Raw genomic sequence first — 17,841 nt, 5'->3', positions numbered from 1 at the left:
TCCTATGACAAAAATAATGGATGTCTGGTTTAGTAAGCAAATCTTGTACTGACAAGTATTGTGGGACCACAGAATCCCATATCCCACAGTATCCCATATCCCACAGTGCCAACCAGCCAGCAGCCTCCCTCTCCAAAGCAAGACAAATGAGCCTGGCAGAAAGCCAGGCTCCAGTGTCACCTATGTGTGTCAGGTTGCTGGATGGTGTTTTGTCACCTTCAGGTCAGGGCACAGTCCAGGACAGGACCTGTCACACTCCTGGATGAAGGGCATGCCCTCTGCCCCTCATCTGCTCTAGCTTTTGGGGTGCAGGCTCCAAGAGTGAGCAGGACCATCCTTGAAACAGTGCATRTAAGTAGTGTTGGAAGAAACAGACAAACATATTTTGAGCTTCAAAAAATTGTTGATTTTTGCGGCTATACCAGTTGATCTAATAAAGGATATTCTGTCTTCCTACAAATACTGCCTTCCTTTAGATATCTTTTACTTTAGATATATGTTTTAGATGTTTGTGACTAAAGGAACCCTACCTCTGTTTATTCAAACTACTCCAAAAGGGTTTATGGTCTCTCTTCTCAAACCAAAAATGGCCACTGTGGGTATTTTTTTTCCCATCTTTTCAGGGACGTAAAGGGTTACATCTATTCCTCCTTCCCAGCCTACTGGTATTGCTAACAAAACAATATGAAACACAGACAACTTCAAGGTGCATTATCATCTGTATAATTAACATAATTAGCATYATTCTCAGCTTCATCAACACAGGCTTGCACAAGGAAGGACACACAAAGAGTTTTCTTTCGCTAACACTGAATATCTTCTACTAGCATTTTAAAGGCATATATCTCACTGTCCATCACAATAGCTAGCCTTGCCTTCTTGTCCTTCAGCCATTCATCTCCTTCATAGTCCTCTCTCTTCTGGAAGCACAAAAGTTTGAGCTGTGTAGGGGACAAGTTTGCGAACTGATCTGGATTTAAAAATAACCATTTTTTGTACCTTAGAGTCACTGAGTGCTGAAATAATGATGCCAAGAAAAATGTAACCTATATCCTTTTGCCACTGCATCCATCTCAGACATATCTGACTATTCAGGTATCCATGATATCAAGATTTGACTGTGACAACTAGTTATGCATAGAAGTCAAGGCATATAACTACAGAAAGCTCCAGTGAATGTAAAATGGACCTACSTACCTATTATTAGTTATATCAGGTCATTGGGCACATCAATGGCTCTTCATTAATTTGGAGACAAATGCATTCTTTCTGTCCTCTGCTTAAGTTTTAATAGTACTGGCAGAAGCTACTCAAGAGATCTCAATGTGACCTCCAAGACAACTACACTGCACCTAAGCAATGAAATTACTAACTGGCAGTGGGAGTGTCATTGGATACAGTTTCATGCACTAYGGCCATCACTCATCTATGCATTAAAAGGGAAAATCCAGCCACATTTGGAGGTGAACACAAAGCATATCTAACTGCCTTTCTCCATATAAAATTGCAAGTCATGCCTTTACTTTCAGCAATATGCAGATATATATGAATGCACAGCCTACGGACTGGAAATAATGGTTATTAATATTATTTCACATTTATTTAGCAAACTTTCCCATACTTTATTTATGAGGTCATATTAATCAATGAACAAACAGATCAACAGTACAACTGGTCATCTCTCATCTTGAATTCTTTCCGGATTATATCTCTTAAGACCAATGAGAGACATATTTCTCAAATGCTTTGCATAAAAAAAGCAGATGTATTAGCTGTTTCTCAACACTTTGAGAACTAAATATCTCAGGATCCTTATAAGCCTCTACTTGTCATCTCCACTTCCAGAACAATCAGTTAACATACTAAAACAGACACATTTTCACTGAAAGCACCGTGGATTTGAATGAAGTCACACTTAAGATGAAAGACTCCACTTAGCCCATGTCTCTGCATTTTTTCATAGTTCATGCACAATATTGAGTTCCTTGGCTGKTTTACTTGATCATAAAGCAACTATTAAATGATATGAGGTAGTAAATTACCTCACATCTCTCTAACCATGATYCAGTCCAGCAGTTACTGGAATTGAGTTGGGATTCTCAGGTCCTCATCTCCTTTCTGCAATTGATTTCCATATAATCTTTGCATGCCCCATCCAGCCCTACTGAGCCTCCGTTATTCAGCTTGCTGAACGGGTGTATTAAAAGCACAGTGATTCCCAGGATTGCTTGCAGGCACTGCTAACCAGTCTGTGCAGRATGCAGCCACCTGTATGTAGAAATCTCCTTTCAGGCTTGCAAAAGGAAGTGAAACAAGAACCCTCAACCACTGATGGCAGTAACACTTTCAGGTTTAAGAAGATGAGAGGTTTCCCAGACTGTCATCTTACCCAAAGGACACTCAGAGAGAGGTTGAACCACATACCTGCTGTCCATGAATCATCATAACATCAAAAACCCAAGACTTCCACATTCTTTTGTGGTCCATAAAAGGTCCTGACCCTGGCACATATGATAAAAYCATGCAGAAGCATGATTTGAACAATTTGCAGACCCATTTCTAAAACCAAGCCATGCTCAATGGAAGCTCACACAGTCGGGAAACAGGAGGATCTGCAACACTGCAAGGAGATATAGGAATAGGAGCTGCAGCAACAGTTCCAGTGATACAARATACTTAATCCTTGATTCCAGCAAAAGGAGAGTTCCTGGGAGAAGGGCTGACGTTTCTTCAAAGCTAGAAGAAAACCTAAATATGGAGAAACAGTGGCAAATCCAGGCAACATCTTGGATTTTGAACTACTGCATTCAGAATGGAGAGCCTACAGTGAAAGTGGCCTACCATGTTTCAAGTGAAAACATCCAGTGACATCATTCCTTACATTAAGAATTGCTGCTTCTTTCGGTAGGGGCCACAATTTAACATCAAGGTCAGCAAAGTAGGATGTCACTGGAAAGAGATAAAGTAGTGTGGTTTGTCCCTACAAAAGTCATGCAATGAACAGAGGCAGCAGTAACTGTGAGGGWAAATCTATCCAAGTTTCCCACTCCTGCCAAAAAACTTAGAGGTTGTGTTTTTCAGGGATTCATTTAGTCCAAATAAAGTTAATGTAGAAACACCGGAATTTCTAGTCCACATAAATCAATGTAACTCCACTAACTTCTGGGTAGTGGAGGCGTAGAACAGGGTACACCCAAAGAGCCAGACATTCATCACATAACACATCATAGGTACCTAAATTAAAGGTTTTAGTGCTGCTTCAAGACCTATTCAACTACAGCATATTTATCTTACCTACTGTTTTTTGTTTTGCCTCCAACTCATGGAAATGGCTCTGAAAATCTCTTAAACAMTTGTTTTGTTAATATGGTTTACTTTAGTTCTGGAAGAAGTTACACTTTTCTTCATTTATATCTCACACACAGAGAGTGTATAGAATCAGTTTGCAAAATGTCGTGTGATCCAGCTAGCTGAAAGGTGCTCTGTGAGCATCATAAATCATTCTTTATCTACCTTGGCTCTTTTTATAAATAGCGCATCTTGGCTTTGTATGTCTTAAATACTTTGGATCATTTCTTTTTGTTTAGGGGAAAAACAGTGATAAGGATTTGTTTATTCAAAGGGAAAGAAAGACAGGTATTAATATTTTTTGTGTTGTTGCTGAAAACAGTCCCAACAGGGGCTGAATTTCCAATCTTTCGTATAAAAGCCATCAACCACCTTTTTCACTAGGCTACCCGGGACATTGTTTAAAGCTTAACGCACACAGGAAATTTCATGTAAATCAGCCACCTGAGGGTACCAACACGGACCTGTGATTGTAATAGAAACATATTGACATTGGCATAAAGGAGGCTAATTAACTGCTTCCTTTCTGCCAGCTGCACAGCAGATTCACGCTGCCGCTCAGCATCTCCGGGCCGTTGCAGATAGGCAGGCAAATACTCCCATCCTACCGTGTCCAACTCAATGTCKGCTTGAAAGAGCTGTGCCGAGGAGCAGGAGGGGACGCCTGCTCTGCTGGCGAAGGCACAGGGAGTTCAAAGCCTGTCCCCTTGCCTTCGTGTGGCGCAAAGCTCTCCTCAGGCAGGCCCCATTGCTGGAAAAATCCAACTTTGTACGTTTTTCTTCCGCACTACAAAGAGCCGCTGAGATGCTGTAGTCCTGTACAGCGTGGTTTGCGCTGATAAGAAGAGCCGCATGTAGGAAATTTAGTCCTTCGTTTCACACAGAGGAAAGCAGACTTTGTGGCGGGTTCTCACTCCCAAATGGGATATGGGCTCGCAGCTTCTAAAGCCTGAAAGCAGACAGCTTGGCCAGGGAGTCACACATTCCGATTAGAGAGTCTTAAGGTGCTAAGTAAAATCCTGTATGCTTCCACGAGCACCGACGAAATAACCTGTGAATTATTGAAGTAATTCTCAAGTGGTACCAGGCTTGATTGCCTTGTTCTTGGATAGTGATTTGCACCCCACATTGTGAGTATGAAGCAGGTGTAAAATGCCTGCAGTGGAAGAATAAGGAATGCTGATTTAACAGCCCTTATATTGCCCCGAACTTAATAGGTATGAAATTGCCCTGCAGTGTGAGGTGGAAGAAATCCAGGCCCCAGAACTCAAAATGTATGTCCTTTGTGGCTGCTAAGCCCTTTGCATTTGCAAATGTCATGATATTAATGTTTGTTTTATGAGCACTAAAGATAAGCCCATACCAAAACCATGTTCAAAGTCCCACACAGACCTGGAATATCTCAAATCCATCCCCAGGCTTTCCAGTTCAGGCTTGGTTTTGTTCCTTATAATCTTTTTATTCTTTCAACTCGTTTGTTTTCACTGTTACAAGCAGCAGCAGGTGAGCTCACCCTCAGCATTTCCCCCGTAACCTTTCTGCATCCACATCATCACCTCACATAAAGAAAATCTTTATCTGTGAATTCTGAACATGAAGATGACGCAAGAACAAAGGACAGCATAAATCAGCTGAATGGTAATGGCAGAACAGGCTTTTTATCTGAGGTCACCAGAAAATCCAAATCATCACAATATGAGATGAAAGCTATTCCATTTTGATGACTTTGATTTTTAGTAGACTGTGAGGAAAGAGTTATTGGTTTCACAACAGTCCATGTCACAAAAAATAAATAAGCCAAATACATAATTAGAAAATAGTGCAGCCATTTGAAACAATTGCTATYGCCCCAAATCAAAAGCAGCTCTGAAAATCAAATTAGCTTCTCACCTTTTATCTTGCACTTAAGCTGGCARAGTAACCTGGTGGGAGGCAGAAATGTGCATTTCTGTTGCCTGTGCTGTCCTCAATCTGCAGAAAAGCACAGGGCTTGGTGTGTGGGGATACAAGGTCTACACTAAAGTCATTACAAACCAAGGGAAGAGATGGAGGGGAAAGTAGCRCACTAGGAACAAAGATTATCAGCTCCTTCCTCACACAGTTTGAGCACAAGGAGGAGGAGAAGCCGCATACCTGTAGCCTCAGCACCTTCCTGCTTCAGTGTGTGTTCGCTACCAGAGGCATTTGCACACTTCTAGGGCAAAGCTCTTCACATGTCAAAGAGCATCCGAAGAGAAAAAAGGGTAATTTATAAGCAGTCAGCATCCTTACAAAGCCAGCTCATTTTAAATTCTTACTTTCTCCAAACTCATCTTAGAGATAATACTTTCCCCTCGGCTACAAATTAAAATCTCTCTCCCCCCTTCCCAGCCTTTTATTTCACTGAGTTTGAAAAATGAGCTGTGAGGAAGATGGATGCTGCAGCAAATGCACACTGAAAATGTTAAGAGTTAACAAAATCACTGGCTAGGAATAGAAAATAAGGTTAAGGGCAATGACCTCCTTTTTGCTCCTGAAAATGCAGAACAAAGGTTTAGCTGTTCTACTAACCCCGTGCGCTGCTATTCTTTGACTCCTCATGGCTCAAAGAAGGCCTCCAAGCAAAAATATTGCCACAAATCTCAGCGCCTGTTTGAGGTCTTCTTTGAGACCCTCCTCCTTTCATCAGACACAAAGCAGCTSATGAATGAAGCCAGCTATTCCTGCAGAAACGAGGGACGCACACACGGCTCGCCRTGCCCGGAGCGCTCTGGCAGCCAGCAGCAGCAATTAGGCAATTTATTTACTCGGTTCCATCCTTTCATGTTAACCACTGCGTGCCCAGACCGGCCATCCTGAAGAAAAGGGCCAGCACTTACATTAGCCATCACTGACTAAAAACAGATGAAACAAGAGAGGAAAGCAAGACTGGAAGGCATCCTGCTATGCCATTATCGCAATAAAAACTGTAGTCCACTGCAAAATAGAAAAGGAAGCAAGTCTTCCTGCTTCCTCTCAGCCTCCAGACTCATTCTGGCCGGCATGGCCTCTCTTTTGCTCAAGRGAGTCAATTGTTTTTCTTCTTTTTTATTAATAAAAACAGTGAAGATCTGCTTTCCTTGTGTCTAAGCTCTGCTTGATATGGGAGACTTGCTTGCAGAGTGCAAACAGCTTGTGTGCGAGAGGCTTGCWTGCCTTTTGTCTTAGATCTCTGTCTTTAAACGATATTATAAGACTGGCAAGACTGGGTTGAAAAAAGAAGAGGCATAAACCTTGGTAATTTTCTGCTAGAAGAAACATTTTAAGCCAAAATGACAGTCAAATCAGGAAAAAAAAAAATCCACTTTGATAACCCGGTAATTAAACAACAAGCAAGCTGGTGAGGCAACTTGATCAGCCAACCGTGCTGGCCAAGATGTTGCAATCAAGTAAGACAGCAAATTTTAAAGGTAAATTTTGCTCATCACCCACTCAGTAGAAAGATAAAGGATGCCACAGATATTCCGCTGCAGAGGAGAGATCATGTGCAGGAGAGCAGGAGGGATTCCAGCCTCATGAGGGAACCCAAAATACAAGAAACCCAAATACAAGAATACAAGAACCCAAAATACAAGAAACAACCACAAAAGGAGGAGGAAAATGAAAGAGAGGAATGTTTTCCTGATTTTGTCACTTTGGCGCTTGGAAGTGATGCACACCAAGGAAGGCAAGGAAAAAGTACAGAAATCTATCCYGAGAAAAGGTTTAAAGTCACATTGGCTCAACTTAGCTCTTGGAAACCAAACAGAAGCCAGGTGGGAGTCTGCCAGGGGATTTTTATCAGCTCTGCTTGTGTGAATGTAGCTGTTAAGATTTGCTGATCTCCCACCCCACCACGTTTGCCACCACTGCAGCAGCTATTGCTACCAGTGCAAACTGGTAAACTCTTCAGGGGACACCTGAAGACCCAACAGGTCAGAACTAAACCCATGCTCAGAAGGTGATAATCTTGATAACCACCACACAAGCCTGTATGCCAGCTGAGGAGGTGCTCAGAGTTTAGGGATGCCACTTGCTGGCTCAACCCATCTGACTAGAGCCCTGGAACAGGCTGCCCAGAGAGGTTGTGGAGTCTCCTTCTTTGGAGATCTTTAAAACCCRCTTGGATGCAGCCCTGTGCCACGTGCTCTAGGTGACCCTGCGTGAGCAGGGGGGTTGGACTAGACCTCTGAGGTCCCTTCCAACCTTAAGCATTCTATGATTCTATGATTCTATGACTACTGAGATTAGTACATGGCTACCCAGACATCTTAGTTATCACCTACTAGACAGATGGGAATATCAGTATCTTTAACGGGGCAAAGAGACAAATTTTTATGGCATAGGTCAAAAGCAATTAATTCTGTTCATTATATCAGTATTAGGGCTTATAAAGTCTACGTATGTAACAAAGTCCAGTTCAGCCGGTCTATCGCTATTACTTTACACAGGACATAGAATACAGAATGCACTTTCAAAGAGCTGCAAAGATGGAAGGGAAGAGGATACAACCCACAGAATCCACTGAAATCATTAACAGCATTAAGCAATGACCGCTGACAACACTGGATACTTGTATGTCCTTTGATGGATACTTGAGGGTATGTASGAGGATGCAGGGGAAGTGACTTATTCAAAGTAAATAATTCATTTAGGAATTGGTAATCTCTTTACAGTTGAAAAAGACTATGGTCTAAAAATATGTTTGCTGTTCAATGCTGATGAACAAAGGTTTAGTTGCAGCCTTTCTGACCAGAAGTGCTTATTAAATGACCCAAGTTTTTTTACCCAAGTGTTGTGCTGATGTGATTGATCACTTTATTCCCATGGAGCTGTCTCAGTTCTCTGAATAAGGTGAATGCAATTGCTAATAAGAAACAGGAAGAATTTTGATGACAGTAATTGGAAAGAAATGGAATTCTGTTATTTGTATCTATGGAGAAATTGTGTTTCCTTTCAAGACAAAATAAATTTTGTCAACAGGTACCAAAATCAAATTTATAGGCAAAAATCTGCATAAAGGATAGAAGCAGAACAAACATGAACTGAAATTAAGTTTTGCAAAATGCTGCTGAATATTTTTACTACCACTCCACAACTTCTGCTCATAAATTATTAGCATTATAATTCCCAGAGCAATGCAAAAGAGAACAAAATATTTTGAAGAGTACCCTTAAAAGGTGCCATAACCATTTGCTATAATGTATTTAGCGAAAGAGCATTTTAGAATAGTTGAGTATTAACAGAGCATATGTTGATTCCTCTCAATTTAGGTTATAGCAAAGTCATCCAGACCAGCCATGGAAACAGGGCATTAAGCACCACCTCAGGCCATGGAGAGAGTGACAGGCTAGAGACAGTGATCAAAAGAAAATCCCTGACAAAAGTGGGGACAATCAGGAAAATGAAGATCTGGGATAGATAAAAACGAACTCTCTCTGCTCTCAGTCATTCGCAAATGAATGACCTGCAGTTTCTTCTTTATGATTTGCTGAGGTCGCTAGTTCCTTAGTTCTGAATCGCGCTGCTGTCCGATGCTTCACACAGCCAACCATAAACTACAGTGCAAGATGAGAAGGAAAAGAAGATCTTGTCCTGACTTCTGCATGATCAAATTTAACTTTGTATGTTAAAGACATTTGTCCTAGGGTCTTCTAGCACACATAGGTCAAATTGGCATATTGAAAAAGATCTCAGYGGAGAATGAACATGGACCTGCGGTTCCCATGGTCACTATGAGGGCTGCTTTAGATTTAATTYGCTAATATGCACCACCATTAGTACGCTTTGCTACCGTATTTCATCAAGGCTGTAGTAATAGCAGTTTGCAATAAGCTTTGGAGCTAACTAGTAAAAAATCTGCWTGACTTTCAGTTTTGTGGCTACGTGGTGGGGAAACAGTCTCATGAGCTCCCTCTTAACATACTATTAAAAATTCAAGTGCTTTTCCAGAGTTCTCCTCACACTTACGTTAGTGCAAGTTTTTATTCTGACTTCTTCTAAATACAGTGCAAAGAACATGGCAAAGTCTGCTGAAGAACCATTGGGAGAGAAGTAGAATCACAGATAGATCACATTAAGAAAAAAACAGGAAAAACATTTGCAAATGTGCAGGGAAGCTTCTGAGCTGTGAGGCTCACTCCAAATTTCAGATTCTACCAAGCACACAGGGATTTGAATCTGYATCTCAGTTATAAAGCATGGCTTCAAATTCAGAATCTAAACATCCCCAGAGCCTCCATGTGCTTGGAGATTTAAAGTTTGAATTCAGCCACATGGATTTCAAACCAAAATTTCCTCGTTTCTTTGAATCTTGTGCAATATTAATGAACAATAGTCTTTCTGTGACCACTGTTTACTGTTTTTTTTTTTTGTTTGTTTGTTTTTTTTTTTGTTTTCTCCTAGAACAGACAGCAGTCTCTCACTCTCCCAGCTCTTAGAGCTTTATGAATTTTGGCTGCTGAGCGCTTCATTATTCTCCTTTGGGTTTCTCCCCTTGGCTCCTTTGTGCACCCCACCGTGCATCTGGAGAATGCTCAACCCTGGATTGAAGCAGGGACACACACTGCTTTTAAAAATACTTCCTAGTAGCTATGCAAAAGGTATAAAAACACATCCTCACTTAGTCCCTCTGGCTGCATTTTCACTGTGGTGAAGCTGCAACCTGCAGCACATCCCACATCCCTGGGCTCCCCCTAAGTGGACAAACMATCACAGGCCCATCCTTCCCCATCTGCCTAGATCTACCACCACAGGAAAGAGGAATGAGCTGGGAAATGATGTCTGCTCCAGGTCAGTGATGGCAGATGGTTGTGACTCTGCCAAAGTGCTCCCTGGAATGGTGGTGAAGTGTTCCCCATTCCCACAGCACAGCTGTATGGACCAAATCTTGTTCCTTTTGCATGCAGCTTTTCCTTTGCCTTCCRAAGGCAGTGGTTAAGCAAAGCAGCCACGCCAAACAGGCATCTGCAAATCCTGATTCTAATCCTAAACACTTAAATAAAGGGCAAAGGCTGGAAAGTAGAGTTGGAGAAGAAAGGTGAAGAGCAGGCACTAGCACGCATGGTGCTTCTGCGTCTCACCAAGCTGCTCCGTGACATAAAGCTCTTGCCACATTATGACTCATAAAAAGGAGTTACCTAGAGCACACATTACATCTGACTGACTTTCCTGTTCCACTGAGTAAAACTGYAGGACACCAAAACGACTTATTAAAGTCATAGGTCCCATAGGTTTCAAGTTAGGTGTCACCATTGAACCTTCTCGGCTCCGCCTTAGCACAGACACCCATCCTTGTCCAAACCACCAGACGGCTGTGCTGGCTCTCCATGTGTTTCCATTGCACTCTAACACTAACAGAGGGCAGGAGGAAAGACTCGTGCATCTTGAGCAAAGTCAGTCCCCAGCATAGCTGGTGTCAGCACAGAGAGCAGCCTGACCTGTGTCTGCTGCAATGGGGAACGCTGCCGTTTGTACTGACACTGCCTCTTCTCCACGCTTTTTGTCCATGTAATGCTGGTGCTTGCCCTTGGTGAGGCTAGAAGTTATTTTAATTTCAGAATGTATCGAGCATGTTTAAATATTAAATAATAAATATCAGATCAAGAAAAATACTCATTTAAAACGTAAAAGAGAATCTTTAAGATAGCAAAATCCTGTGATGGGTCCCACGCCAGGAGCACTATTTTAGCTTCTCTTGATGTTTTAGTATTTATTTCTGCTTATTTTGCTTGCAGCCCTGAGCTTATTTTCCTGTTAGAAACAATAATAGCAGTGTCCTATACATGCAAAATTCATTTCACCCCTGAGTTCCTGAGGAGATTTAGACGTAGCATGTAGTTATCCCAACSTGCAATCTGTGAATCCCTGTTATTTCTGCGAAGCAGGGGAAGCAGCAGCAGGGCGGCACCGAGAGCGCCAGGCTTTGTCCTGCTCCTAGCAGCGTCGGGGGTGACTTGGGCGCACCGGGAGGGCAGCAGCTCAGCCCCTTGCCCGTGGGTGCACTCAGCCTCTGCCGTCTCGCACTGCAGCACTCAACACCGGCCATGGCCAAAAATCCCACGGCTCATATGAAAAACTGGCCGAGCACAACGCAGGCTGCTTGAGGAAAAATCAACATGCTCCAAACTGCTCTCCCTGCAGTGCTGGAGAGACCACAGTTCATGCTCTAGGTTACTGCAATCTATTSATACAGCAACGTGTCAAGCCTCTTTAAATTATCCCCACAATTACGCGCGTTGCACCTTGCACGTGGCTGTGGTTAGGTTTCCCAGAGAACCTTTATGGGACATCTAAAAAGAAAAGGCAATGCATGGGAAGCAGCATCATGTTGGWGGAGATCCCTCGTATGAAGACAGTCCCCGCTGAGGTGGTGAGAGTGGGAGCACAGCTCCCGCTGTGGCCCGGTGGCTCCCGCTTTACCTGGTGGCCTGGGTCAAGAAGCCAGAGAGCTGGGCTGAGATTTCACCCAGAGCTACAGTTAGAACATAACCAGGAGTGACGAGGAGAGAAAAACACACTTGGGGTGCGAATGAAACCCCAATAGAATCACAGAATCATTAGGGTTGGAGAAGAACTCCCAAGATCACCAAGTCCAACTGCAAACCCACTACCACCATCCCCACTAACCCATGTCCCTAAGTGCCTCATCTACACGTTTCTTGAACACTGCCAGGGACGGTAACTCGACCTCCTCCCTGAGTAGCCTGTTCCGATGCTTCACCTCTCCTGACAAAGATTGACTTCAGAAGACTTTTTGGCTCAGGCCCTTGTTTTACCTCCCAGGCCCAATTTCCACACTGGACAGGTCTGCATGACTTTTCATTGTTACAGAGCATAACGTATGAGTCAGAATATGGGCAAAAGTTTCCTAGATCTTCTTTTTTTTCAGGTGATTGTAAAGCACTGTGTATTTATACTGTACTTCCTAAATCATAAACAAATAAATACACAAGACTGCCTGATTTACATTTAAGCTTTTTTGTTTTGTTTTGTTTCTAAATATGAAAGTCATCTTGAAAGCTACAGCTTTCAGTGTAACTCATTTTATCTCTAGCATCACAGTTCTGCCTTTGCCTACAGCAGCAAAAAGCCCTCACAATTCAGGAAACTCATTTTTAATACTTATGCAAAGAGTTTCAGATTGACCTGTCACAGACTTCCAAATATGCCGCAATGATGAAAAAGCACCTTGCTTGGCCACGTCAAAGAGCTGGCAGGGTGGCAGAGTGCAAGATCCCATGGCACCTTCCATAGAAGTTCTGAAGTAATTTAAGAGTGGCAATATGGTTTGCGAGATACGGYGCCGGCCTGGGAGTCCGGGAGACTTGGATTCTGTTCCTGGCTCTGCTGCTGACCTGCYGAATGACTTCAGACGAACGACTTAACACATCTGCCAAGTTCCACACGGCGAGCGCGAGACTCGCTCTCCCTTTCCCCCTCAAGCTGTCCCTTCCCAGCACTTCCATCCCACGCTTTAGCAGCACAGTCATGGCCTCTCTTCTGCTTCTGGATCCCATGCACCAGGCACAGACATGTCCAACACGTGCCACACATGTGTGTGGTGCAGGTCTCACTCACAACCTGAGATTTGAGAGGCTGAGGGATCTGTGTCCTTTTGTGGACATCTATTTTCCTTCCACCCCTTCCACTGAGACACAAATTGCCTGGCACAAGGATGACCTTTTCCCACTGCCTGCCCAGCCCAAAAGCAGCAGTTCCAGCTAGGAGCCCCACGCCTTGCTGCAAGGGACCAGAGCCACCTGATGCCCACTCCTTCCTCCACAAAAATGTCACTGTAACAGCTGCTTATTATTGCTGAAGCTCATCAGTGACGTTCCCAATTCCCAGGGCTGGCACTAATCTAACAGATGACTTCTGGAAAATATTGTGCTGTCTCCAACCCACATTTCTGCAAAATGTAAATACATGAGTAAGAAGGGAGCTCTGTAATCTTCAACAACCCCCCCACCCCCAAAAAAGCACCCTATATGTGCCAGCTATTATCATTATTATTAAATATTATGTTTATTTCATTAGTTACTCCTGCAGAGGAAAACACATACTATGAATAGGAGTCAGCAGGGGATTCTCAGCTTGGCCTGATGTCAGGCCTCCTCTCTGTAAACACGGCCTGCCTGCAGCACGCTGATCTCTGTTTATCTTGCACAGGGAAGAGGTGGAACTCCAGTGCACCCCCACCCCCCCCCCCCCCCCCTCTAAATTTTTTTATCAAAAAAAAAAAAAAAAAAAAAAAAAAAATAAAAACTTGATTCTTACTAAAAAAAAAAAAAAAACGAAAAATAAAAACCTTGGGAAAAAAAAAAAAAAAAAAAAAAAAAAAAAAAAAAAAAAAGAAAGAAAAAAGAAAAAGGAGAGTGTTATAAGGAAGCCTCAACTATCTGCCTTTGGTATTTAAATTAGACGCCTGTGCATAAATTCATTAGTGTTGCTCTGCATTTGGTATCGCTTGAAATCAGCAGAATTCCCAACGGGAGAGAGGGGAAGGGGACTCCCTCCCTTTTGAGGAAAGAAAGAGACTACAGCGAAGGATGAGGAGCCTGTCTGAAAGTACTTTCAGCCCCTACTTGTGGGATAAACTCAGAAGGAAGAACCCTGTCTCCGCCTCTTGGGAATGCAGGTCAAGGCTTTGAGTTGTTCGTTATGCAAAGTGCCTCCCTGGAGCCTCTGGCTGCTAACCAGGGAGGGAAAGGTGCTGCATCAGGTCATGGGCGCTGTAAAGCGGCAGATGTGCTGGGGGAGAAACCCTTGCAGACCTCCCCCAGAGCACATCTGTAGGGCAGGCAAGGCCAGAACGGGTTGGCAGTGCATGGACACCCGGTCTGCACACGTATCAGAGAGCGAGCCTGGTTTGCCAAGTGTGCGTGGTGCAAAAATAAAGTGACAAAAGCATGGAAAAGGAGAAAGGAAGGGAATGGGAAATCTGATATAAGAAAAACTGGGGCCAGGAGGTGTGTTCAGCACCAGGCAGGACACCTGTGGCAGAGGCAGCCACGTGAGGCCCAGGACAGGGCCTGGATTGCAGAGGCAACGCAGACTGCCACCTGCTCAGCAGGAAGAAATAAGAAGGGACTTGGAGCTGGCTGTGGAAATAAGTTCATTTGCCTCTATCCAAGAGTGCCTGGATCCAGGAAACAAAACCCAAAGTTTTATTCCTTTTCATGGCTGGGTTATTTAGGAGGGGCAAGATCCCATTACCTAGCTGTTCACAAACACAGACTCACAGCAAGACCATCCATGCAGGTGTATGAGGAGAGGGCAGTACAGACCCTGAACCCCCCAAGAATCACGAGCACTGGGAATTTTCCCTGGAAAAAAGAACTATTCCCCTCCTACCAGACCAATATGTTTTTCTTTTCAAAGGCTAGCAAGGAAAATGCAAACAGTGAAGACACAGGCATGACGGAAAGGAGATTACCAAGCCCTAGCAGGGCTACAGGGAACCCATCCATTTGCAGTGTGAAATGTGCAATTCAGGAAAAAAAAAATGCACCGTGGATAGGGTCTTCTTGTCGGCACCTTCACAGATGGCTATTGATTTTACACTATTTGTGAGATTTATTCCCTTTTATTTTCACCAGGGGAAATTAGGCTGTCAGGATCTATTAACCCGAAACAAGCCATTATCCCGCGCATGATTATCGCCTTGCAGGGCTAGCTGCAAACTGCCCCCGGGCCTCCAGCTGATGGGGACGGAGGCCACCTGCTCCTACGCCCCTCTCCCAGCCCTCCTGCCTGTCCCGATGTGGGTGAGAGCGGATCCAGCTGCCCGAAGAGCGGAGGGAGAAGCCAGTGAGGAGGTCTGCCTGGAGCAACGCACTGCATCCCGCTTCCCTGCTGCTCAACAGGGAGCCTTGGAACACATACATGGCACAGGACCACAGCGCAGCCCTTCAGATTCAAATGCAAAATGTCTGCTTTGCCACTTGGTTTCCCATGGTGTTATTTTAATCTGCTTGCTTTTTAACAACAAATATTGAGGAGAAAAAATCTACTCAACACACAGACCGCTCCCATTTCAACCTCCTTTGCTAAAGAACACCCGGATGCTGCCACCTCTGTCCACATTTTAGGTTTGAAAAGTGGGTCCCAGCTTTTTGGGGTCTCTTCTGAGGACATGAGGGTCTTCAGCCTGCATGTGGCCTCAGCCAAGGCACGTAGTTCCTGAGCATGACCATTCTCAGCGGTTGCGTTAATGCGTCTCTGCTCTACATGCTCTGCGTGTGATTTGCTAAAACTCTTAAGCTGGTAAAATAAAAAACAGTTACCTTTGGATCACAGCCACAGACCGTTCCTCGGTGGAGGCTATTTCTGTAATGAACTACAGCTCTCAAATTCAAATAGCCAGTTCAGCATAAGCCAGACTCACTAAGTAGGAGCTGTGAAGTACAGAAAATTATGAAGCACAGATCTGGAAATAGGATTGGTGCCCTCCTGACTTTTAGAGCTGAGCGTATTCCCCAGGCAACAGAGGCATTTTGAGTGGTGGAATAGCAGGCACTTTGGGATACACTTTCCTTACCTGAAGGTTTTCAAGCCATATGAAAAGCAGTCCATGCTGTTTTAAAGCCCTTTGGAGGCCTACCCAGTTGACTGCAGAGTGGAGTTGTTCGCTCACGAACACCTCATTCCTGAGATGCACATTTAAACCTAGCAAAAAACATTCCATGGTGCAGCCTCGGTATGTAGTTTTTAGTGCTAATACATGGACAAATAAAACACAATTTCCCCTGGAAAAAAAAAAAAAAAGGCACACATTCTTCAGTGAGGGGCATTTCCATCCTAAATCACAGCTTTCAAATATCTGTTGCTCCTGCTGAAAAACAGCTTAAGAAAACTAACACCAACACCACATAGAAGACTTTGCCCCTCCCCCCGCCTCTATTTTCCTCAAAAATAACTAAATTAGCTCATCTCTCATTTGACAGGATGGAACATGAAAAGAACAGAGGAAAAAAAAAAAAAAAAAAAAAAAAAAAAAAAAAAAAAAAAGGCTTGATTTCAGGGCAGAAACTGACAAATTTTAGCCCAAATGGAGACTGCCTTCCTAGGCTTGTCTGAACAGAGGGCTTTAAAATTTCAACTACCTCAATAATCTCAAGTGTATTTCTAGCTGCAGCAGCCCCTACTAAAAAATGTTCTTTCTCTAGCATTTCTATCACTTAAAACTCCATCTGGTTAGGGGTAGAGGGAGTGCAGCAAGTACCTCTATGAGTTTGTGTGCCAGCCACCCCTCTGCTACATGAACAAGAAATTGCAGGTTTCCTCCTGAGACCAGGTGCTGCAAAGCAGGGGCAAATCCAAGTCCCACTGGATCCCACCAGTGCAGCCGGATCCTGCACAACCTGCCGTGMGTCCCCATCTTGCCACCGGGTCATCTGCATTCCTCTGATGTTCAGAGGAACACACGGGAAAGCACAGGCTGCACACCTGTGGRTGAGCTTTGGGTCTTCCCTTTGGACTGCAAATAGGGATCAGCCCTAAAAACTCTGCCCAGCTCCAGATACACGGCCAAGAGAATCACCAGGAGAGCGTGTCCAGGCATCTGGAGCTCTGTCAGCTGGAAGCAGCACAGCCATGCTCCTGAGCAGAATTTAACTGCTTTTGCAAATGAACTGTGCCCTTGTAATTGGGAGAGCCACTTGTAATGGGGCTCTCCCAATGCCATCCGGATGCCAAAGCCCAGCTGGGAACCTCAAGGGCAGCCACAGCACCAAAGCCACTTTTTCTTGGGGATGTTTGGGATAGGCCTAATGTGTTGATCAGTGGGTACAGCTGAAATGCTCTGGAGATGCTGGGGAGGAACAGTCCCTGGCACGCCATTCCTCACTGAATTCCCTCCGGAGCAGAATGGTGCCAGGACTGGCCAGAGCAATCAAGCACACCATCTGGGCCTCCGCATCCCGTGTGTGCGCAGGGCAAGCCCACTCCTTGCTAACCCTGCTGCATCCGCAGCCATGCGCTGAGATCAGCTGCGTGCTGGGGCTGAGCAGGAACTTGGAGCAGGTCACGCTGAAGAGCCTTGCAGAGATGCGCTCAGCACTGCTGCGCTCAGTTAGACATTCCCCGCTGCCGGCATGGGAAGGAGCAAAGGAGGATCCAGGAGCACATCGGAGACTTGAAAATAATCGGTCAGAATGGGAAAAACAGCAGCTGCGATCCTTCAGACTTGTCAGCAGAGGCAGTCAAGCCCTAAAATTACAGTAAAATAAACCAAAACCAACAGAAGGGGCTGCACATCAGTGAGGGGATGAGACTAGTCGGATCACAGCTGTCTCAAACACAGGGTTTTCCCAGGTTCGAATGCCGCAGCGCAGGGGATGAGCCATGGTCCAGGCTCTGCACTGGGGACAGAGCAGGCAGAGTCACCACAGGAGAACCTGGGTGGAGGCCGAGGATGGGCCTCCTTGGGCACAGAGCTCAGCACACTGAGTTTGGGGGATTCTGACAAAAAAAAATGGAAAAGTCTCTCCACAA

General features: G+C 44.4%; 1 protein-coding gene across 1 annotated transcript in view; it reads right to left on the bottom strand.

Moving 5' to 3' along the window:
• Positions 1-17,841, bottom strand: part of TMEM178B (transmembrane protein 178B) — a 209,860-nt gene that overhangs the window by 85,873 nt on the left and 106,146 nt on the right. The gene's annotated exons all lie outside the window — the stretch shown is intronic.

This window comes from Nothoprocta perdicaria, unplaced genomic scaffold (assembly GCF_003342845.1).
Source record: "Nothoprocta perdicaria isolate Ctin4 unplaced genomic scaffold, notPer1 scaffold_195, whole genome shotgun sequence".
Lineage (NCBI taxonomy): Eukaryota > Metazoa > Chordata > Aves > Tinamiformes > Tinamidae > Nothoprocta > Nothoprocta perdicaria.
This window is presented reverse-complemented; position numbering and strand designations above follow the sequence as displayed.